Here is an 8,135-nt window from a genome sequence, read left to right on the forward strand (position 1 = left end):
GAGTCTTTTCTTAGTTAGGGTTTCTATTGCTGTGATGAACACCATGATCAGAACAATGCAGGGATAAAAGGGTTTATTTGATTTACATATCCTGCATCACAGTCCATCTAGGCAAACCAGGAACTCTAAGTGGACAGGAACGTGGAGGCAAGAGCTGATGCAGAAGCCTGGAGGGGTGATGCTTACCAGATTGCTCCTCATGGATTGCTCATCCTACTCTCTTATAGCACTCAGGACCACCAGCACAGCTGTGTCTCATCCCAGAGTGAACTAAGCCCTTCCACATCAATCACTAATTAAGAAAATGCTCTGCCAGCATTTTTCTTATGGACACATTTTTCTCAACTGAGGTTCCCTCCTCTCAGATGACTTTAGCCTATGTCAAGTTTACATAAAATAAGCCATTATAGTATTTAATTCTTTACTAGATTTTCTAAACTAATCGTGGTTATTTTTTATAGGAAATAGTGGTACAGAATAAATTGATTGTTAACAATCCCATCAATACTTCTTTCATCCTGATTTCAATATGTCTGGATTATTACCTATGAAGCTGTTATCTAACAGAGTATATTGACCTGGACTGTCAAGATTGGAATAGTTTTCAAGCACTATGGGTATGCAATCATACATCTATATCTGTAATTCTAAGTTATTTTACAAATTATTGTCTCCTTGTGTCATATAAGGGCTCAGGCTTTGAAGCTTAAAGTTTGAAGGGTACATTTTCAACAAGAGGTGAGAAAACAGACAGTATACATATACATATATATATAAAATCATATATATATAATCATATATATATGATTATAAATCTATCAAATTATCAATAAATCAATGAGTCTTATTTCTATGTATTTATTTAACAAATGTTCAGTGTATTCATATATTGTTTTCTGTCATCATTAGGCATGGTCCCTGCTCATTGTAAGTCTTCCACAGCTTAATATTAAGCAAAAGGAACCAAGGTAGAACCCTGAATTCCAAATGTCTGGGTGTAACAATAATAGTATTCATTTACTTTGGATAATTATGATGGCAAACAAGTTAAGCTAACATTCTCATATGCCATATTTTTTTAAGTCAGGAAATAACTTCACTCTGACACGAAGCATGCCCATTTCTCACTATTTGCCATGATGTTTGTCTCAAGTGTTCCATTGTGTGATTTCGCTGTGGAGAACAGTCAGCAACTGTTCACTCAAGTGGCTTCTGCAGAGTGAAGCCACAGAACAAGGAGAGAAAAACTCATCTGTTAAAATACCCTAAAGACTATATTCTAAATGCATGAAGCAACGCTCATGGAAGCTAGAACAGATTATTAACAAAGGGAGTGGTTCATTGGCATTTTCTTAACATTAAAAAAAATAATTTATAGAGTTATAATTTACATTTCATAAAATTTATAATCTCAAGTACAGAGTCCAATGCTTGTAGTCTAGTCACAGTTTAGTAACCATCATCACAATCTAAGTTTAAAAAATTTTCATTGTTAAGAACTTTTATTTAAAAATTTCCCAAGAATAAGTTTTGGGGAACAAAGTATTCTTGCCATATGTGTGAATCAAAGCAGTCTGGTGAGTATTGTTCCTAATATTAAAAACAGTAAAATAGGGCTCTCTGGTCCTTTGCTGGTTTCTTCATCAAATGGGTAAATAGCAAAATATGACTGAATTGTGTATGTTCTTTTGGGAGTCTTAGTGTATTACCCACTCTTGTTGCAGGTTATGCCACTTCAGCTGGTATTGGGTCCAGAAATTTACCATGACTTGTACATGACACAATGACTAGACTGTAAATTCTCTGACCTAATCAATGGATTACCCTCTTAACTGATCGCACTAATGGAAGATGCTGGAAAATAGGAGGTGGAAATCCAATGGAAGGAAAGTTACCAGAGGCATGCTCTAGAAGGACTTCTCTTGTCCTTGGTTCCTTCTTGTCTTATAACTTCTGCTCTCCAGCTGCCATGAGATGAGCACGTCTTTTCCTCCACATCCTCTGCCATGACGCTCCACCTCATCTCACACTTAAAAGCAACAAATAGTGATGTGTGGACTGACACTCCCAAAGTCCTATGCTGAGGTAAGTCCTTCATTTTTAAAATGTTTCTCTCAGGTTCTTGTTGCAGCAGTGAAAAAGCTAACTAACACTAAATAAAAGCACGACCCGTGGCCTTATTGATCATTAAAAGAGGAAGAAAACCTTTTTCCTGCTATTTTTTTTACACTGTGCCTCCACATTTGCAGAGCCTTAGAATGAGGTGGCTTCTCCTTCTAAATTCCAGAGATATGCAGTCTTTCAGATAATCTCAAATGGAGAATTTACTCTGCTTTTTAAACAATTACTTTGAGAGACGAGGGAATTGCAGAAAGAGTTATTCAGTGGAGGGAAATAAATATGATTTCCCCCTCACATATCATAGAATTTAAAAATTTCCAACCAGTGTTGTTCATTAGTACAGAGAAATTTTGTCAAAACTGTGACATAAAGCCAGTTGATAGAATTTGTAATTTTCAAAAAAAGCTGTACCTTTCAATAAAACGTTTCAAAATCAACCCGAATCCCAATGTTTTGGAACCAGTTGCTTCCAGCTGCAAAGTTCCCATTTTCTAGTCATTTTATGAAGCCAGGCTGTGGTGTAATTATTAAGACAGTAAGGAAGTGAATGAAACCAGTAAGAAAACTGGGATCAGATTATTATTGGTTTCTAAAGGTAAGTATAATTTCAGTTTATAAGAAAATCAGTATCGACTAAAATATAAATGAATCCTCTCTTCAAAAGAGAAATGGTGTTGAGCCTTCATTACTTTAGTTGAAAGGGTGATAGTCTCCTATTCTTTAAAACAGAAAAGTCTGAGTCCCTAAACAATCAACCAAACTTTTTCTATGTACTCTCAATAGCCTTGGGCAAAGATGTTCATCCAGTATGCCTCATTTTCCCTATCTGAAGAATGGCAATAATGATGCTTACCTGCCTTTCAGGAGTATTATGAGGCATAATTAGTTGTAAGTATTTTGCAGATGAAGAATTCATTGTAAACTCTAAGTACCATTATTATGGCAATTTTATGAGAGGTATGTAATTGTATTTTTTTATTTTCAAAATATTGCAGTTTTCCATCTGTCATTTGTAATTCATCAAGCAGAAGCTAAACTTGAATTTTCTCACATTATCCTGGTATGGAATGGATCTAAGCAAGAATCATGATACCATGTTTCCAAGTTCCTTGCTGTTGTCTCTGAAAAGTCAGTCAGCAAACAAACACATTAAACAGATCATATATAACCACTGTCAGACACAGGCATATTTCTGGAAATACTATGGTGAAAATCAGGAGTGACCATGTCTGAGAGTGTTAGCATGGCCTCACTTTGTCTCCGTATTAGTCAAAATCCATTTGTCTTCTTCCTTACTTTTCCTCTCCCTTGCTCCTGTTGCCAACATATCCCCTTGCCTTCTCTTTGTTCATTTAAAAGAAGTCGAAAATTCAAACAGAACAATTTCATATGAACATGAATACTACTTCCTTTTCTTCACTGTATCAGACATGGCTCATTTTGTTTCCTGGTTTGTTTGCTTTTTTACACATGACTTTCCTCATCTTGTCTCTTTCTGCTAGGACCTTCTTCATTTTAATGGTGAGCAACAAATAAAGACACACTACAGCAGGCCAAAGCACAATTGTCTCCCTGTACATGTGCTTGACAAATGCCCTGTTTCAGCTAAAAAAGATGTATAACGGTTCCCTCGTACTAAATTTCGTGGTGAAAATCTTTAATAACTAAAACTGACTATAATTTCCTCCTTTCGACTGTTCTATTTCAGGGCCTCATAAATCCTTTTTATTGATTAGTTTTACACAGAACATTGGAGAGCTCTAAACACAAGAAATTAAACTGAATGACAGGTGGATTTCTTCTCATAGTCTTTCAGCTAACCAGCAACAGAGGGTAGTGGGTAACATTATAGACATTTCTTTTTATTTTTAATAATTCTTCTAATGTGCATAAAATTAATTTTTATCCCGAACTTAATTGCAGAATTGAATGGAAAACAACTCAAACATTATTTCATTTTATTTTTGCCTTCTTGAAGTATTACATTTAAATTCATGTGACAATATATATGATTTCATTAGGAGAAATAATAGAATTAATAATCAAAATGATTTGGTATAATGTTGTGAAACTGGTAAGTTAATCTCTTATATGGAAGTTTGAAACACCTCTTGCTGTCTTTCTTGAACATAGAAAAGACACTTTAGTTTTGGATTTAAGTAATGGATTAAGTAATGCACTGTCTATGATACATTTGCATGAGGAAATACTTTCTACTCTAAAACATTAACGTGGCACGAAGCATTAAAATACTCAAATGCATAAAAATGGATTGTTGTTGTCTGGAAATAACATGAAGCTCTCACATCTCATACTCCAGGGGTGACTTCATAGAGGCCTAGCGTGACAAACTGTGGCTCCAAGAACAGCATGGACAATAACCATTAGTTTTGGTTGCAGAGAACAGAATGGCAAATGGCCCTGAGGTAACTGGTGTTTCTGTATCTTTAGGTAACGTGATGTTAACTCTCAAAGGATAAGGAACTTATTCATGGAATAAACCAAAAGAAAGCCAAATCAGTCGAAGGAGGTAGAAAAGCTGAATGTGAAGCAGGAAGGGTTGCAGGAACCATGCAGTGTATGAAGATTCAGCTCAGCAAAAGAAACATGCAACATAGAGAAGAAAAGGGAAATTTAACACTACCCCCCTAGATAAAAGAAAAGTCCCAATAACAAAGACCGAAAAATAAGAAGTATTATGTTCTGTATTTGAAATGTCTCTCACAAGCTAGTGTTTGATTGGTCAGTCCCCACTCTGTGGTGCTAATTTGAAGGCTGTGGAGCCTTTATTGGGTAGCGTAAGAGTGGATGAGGCAGGTCATCAGAAGTAGCCCTTTGAAAGTTAGACTCCCACAGGTCCCAGCCTGTGTTCTCTGCTCCATGTCTGTAGCTATGTGAGGACCACCACAGTGAAGGCTACTCTTACCACTGTGCACTTTCCTTTCATGATCAAAACTAAGGCAGGCTAGAAAGCAGGGAATATGGGTACATAGGAAATGTTAAGGACCTTTTATCCTGGATTCTGATTTAAGATTCACACCAGCTGATAAGTAAAAAATTTGATACTGTTAACTTTTTCTGTGAAGGTCACTAACATAAAAATAATATTACATTATGTTAAATAGCAATGATGCTGTCTTCAGAAACCAATGTGTATGAACTCATTCTTTTTCCTGGACATGCTTGGGAATCTTAATCAAGAAAGTTAACATTATCTCCAGTAAACACATTCTTTCTTCTTTCATCCCTGTGACTCAGTTTCACAGTGATTTTTTTCCTAGCATTGTGGGAAACAGAGTTGGGAAGCATAGCTCCTCTCTTACCTGTGGCAGCCTGGGGATGCTCCACACTTTTGGGGATCCTGACTCAGACCAAATCAGGATTTATGATTTCAATGCAGAAAAAAATTTTAGGACTACCTGAAGAAGAATTGGATCTCAATGAAAATACTTTAATCAGATTTAAGTACCAGGGTTGAGAGAAAGCATGATTTTCAGGAAGAGTGACACACCCCAGAATATAGAGTGGGGATATACCAGGGTTGAGAGAAAGCGTGATTCTCAGGAAGAGAGACACACCCCAGAATATAGAGTGGGGATATACTTCTGTCGTTACTTGTCTCTCAAGCAGTATTTTGAACTTTGGACTTTTGAAAAGTAGTGAGATTCTTTAGTCTAGAAAGTCTTTTAAATATGAACTAAATAAATTTTACCTTATGAGGCTGATATGAGCTTTTAGCGTCCAGACACATAATGTTATTTGTTTGAATCTGAAGCATCTTCAATAATATTTTTCAAGCAGTCTCCAACCTGCAATAATTTAAGACCAGTAGGAGAAGAGACTGACTGGCAGAAGTAGCTGCTAGAGATGTGTCTTTGAAAGCTGTACCTGCCTCTGTTTATGACTTGTGTTGTTTGTTTCATGTCCTCTGTTTTGTGAACACCTGAATCATGTCCTTGCTGAATCATGGACTCAGCCACTCCTACATCTACATATTTCCTGCCATGATAGCCTAAACTCACTCTGAAATTATGATCTTGAATGGTCTGAGTTCTTAGTCCTAAAGAGAACATTTATAGCACCCCTCTGATGTTTAGGAAGCATCATGGAAGAAGAGGAAGGAAGACAGTAAAAGCTGGCCAATAGTGTGATGAGTGGTGAAATCCCGCCTTCTGAGTGGATAGCCTTAGCTAAAATGAGCACAGTGGCAGCAGTTGTCTATGCTTGCACAAGACTGGTCTCATCAGCAATCAGTCATAATTGAGGGAGATGCTCATAGCCCTATCTGTCCACACCAAATGACTGGATACTGATAGATTCCACAAAGGGAAAAAGATGGCACTGGTTAAACTCAGTCTCCTCTCTCTCTCTCTCTCTCTCTCTCTCTCTCTCTCTCTCTCTCTCCCTCTCTCTCCCTCTCCCTCTCTCTCTCCCTCTCTCTCCCTCTCCCTCTCTCTCTCTCCTCTCTCTCCCTCTCCCTCTCTCCCTCTCTCTCCCTCTTTCTCAACTCTCTCTCTCTCTCTCTCTCTCTCTCTCTCTCTCTCTCTCTCTCTCTCTCACACACACACACACACACACAAAGTCAAAATAATGTGAACATGGAAAAGGCAAATGTAGGGGAGTAATAGGAGTAGACTGGGTGGAACAGAAGAAAGAGGATAGAGGATGAGAGTAATGAAAATGCATTACATATTGTGCCTGTATAAATTGTCAGATAACAAGTGTAATTAGTTGTACAGAAAAGTAGACCATTTCTCCCACTTGCAGCGTTCCTTCCTTGCCTGGAGGTCTCTGTGTAGGGTTGAGGCCTCTTAGACTTTACATCATTCACATTAGCATGTCTGTCTTTGGTGAGCTCATGTGTAGGCAGTCATATTGGTGAGGCTTTATGGGTGTAGCTTTTGACATTCCTAGGAAACACGATGACACAGCCCTTATAATCTTTCTGATACCTCTTCTGCAGTGAACCCCAGGCCTTAGGTGTGTGAGTATATTGTAGGTGTATCCACTGGGACAGGGCTTCACAATTTGGCATTTTGATTTGTTGTGATTTTCTGTAATGGTCCCCTTCTGTTACAAAGAGAAGTTTCCTTGATATGGGGTGAGGACTGCACTTACTTGTGGGTATAAAGACAACTGTTCAGAATGTAGTTAGAGATTATGCTGGAGCAAGAGAAATAGTCTTCCCCAGGGAAGAGTCCATCAGTTGATTATCCAATACCAGCCTTGAAAACATGCATAGAAGTAACATCATAGAAACCTAGTAGGTTGTACTTATTTATTATTTAGTAATAGTATTTATTTATTATTTAGTAGTATATACATAAATTCATTCACATACATACACCTAAATAAACACATACACATAGACACAGACACACACGCATGACATAGTCACAGACACAGACATAGGACACAGAGTCACAGACACAGGTCATAAAGAGTCACAGACACAGACACAGGTCACAGAGTCAGAGACACAGGTCACAAATAGGGTCACAGACACAGGCACAGACACAGTCACAAACTGGCACAGACGCAGACACACAGGGACAAAGACACTGACACTCAGAGAAATAGTCACACACACCACACACACACACACACACACAAAGAGAGAGAGAGAGAGAGAGACAGACAGACAGACAGACAGACAGACAAAGTCAGAGACACATTCACAGATACAGGTACAGTCATAGACACAGACACACAGAGACACAGTCACAGACACAGATGCACAGATGCAGGCACACACATAGGCACAGTCACAGACACATGACACTGACAGAGTCACAGATACACAGATAGTCATACAAAGATACATCACACAGACACACAGACACAAACACAAAATGACACTGACACATATTGGTGAAATTATTTTGGCCACTCCACGTACTTAAAAGGATATTTATTTAATGGCGTAACTCACAAATTAAGTGATAGGTAGGTCACAGGGCCTGGGAAAAGTGTATCGCAGTCCAGCGGTATTCTCTGGAGCTCTGCTCAACTGC

General features: G+C 38.0%; 1 long non-coding RNA gene across 1 annotated transcript; it reads left to right on the plus strand.

The window, feature by feature from the left end:
- Positions 1-467: 467 nt before the first annotated feature.
- On the plus strand, positions 468-4,574 carry LOC114699064. The gene is made up of 3 exons (XR_003735456.1): positions 468-617; positions 1,725-2,085; positions 4,442-4,574. It is a non-coding gene; the product is annotated as an uncharacterized LOC114699064 (long non-coding RNA).
- Positions 4,575-8,135: the final 3,561 nt, after the last annotated feature.

This window comes from Peromyscus leucopus, chromosome 2 (genome assembly GCF_004664715.2).
Source record: "Peromyscus leucopus breed LL Stock chromosome 2, UCI_PerLeu_2.1, whole genome shotgun sequence".
Taxonomy (NCBI): domain Eukaryota; kingdom Metazoa; phylum Chordata; class Mammalia; order Rodentia; family Cricetidae; genus Peromyscus; species Peromyscus leucopus.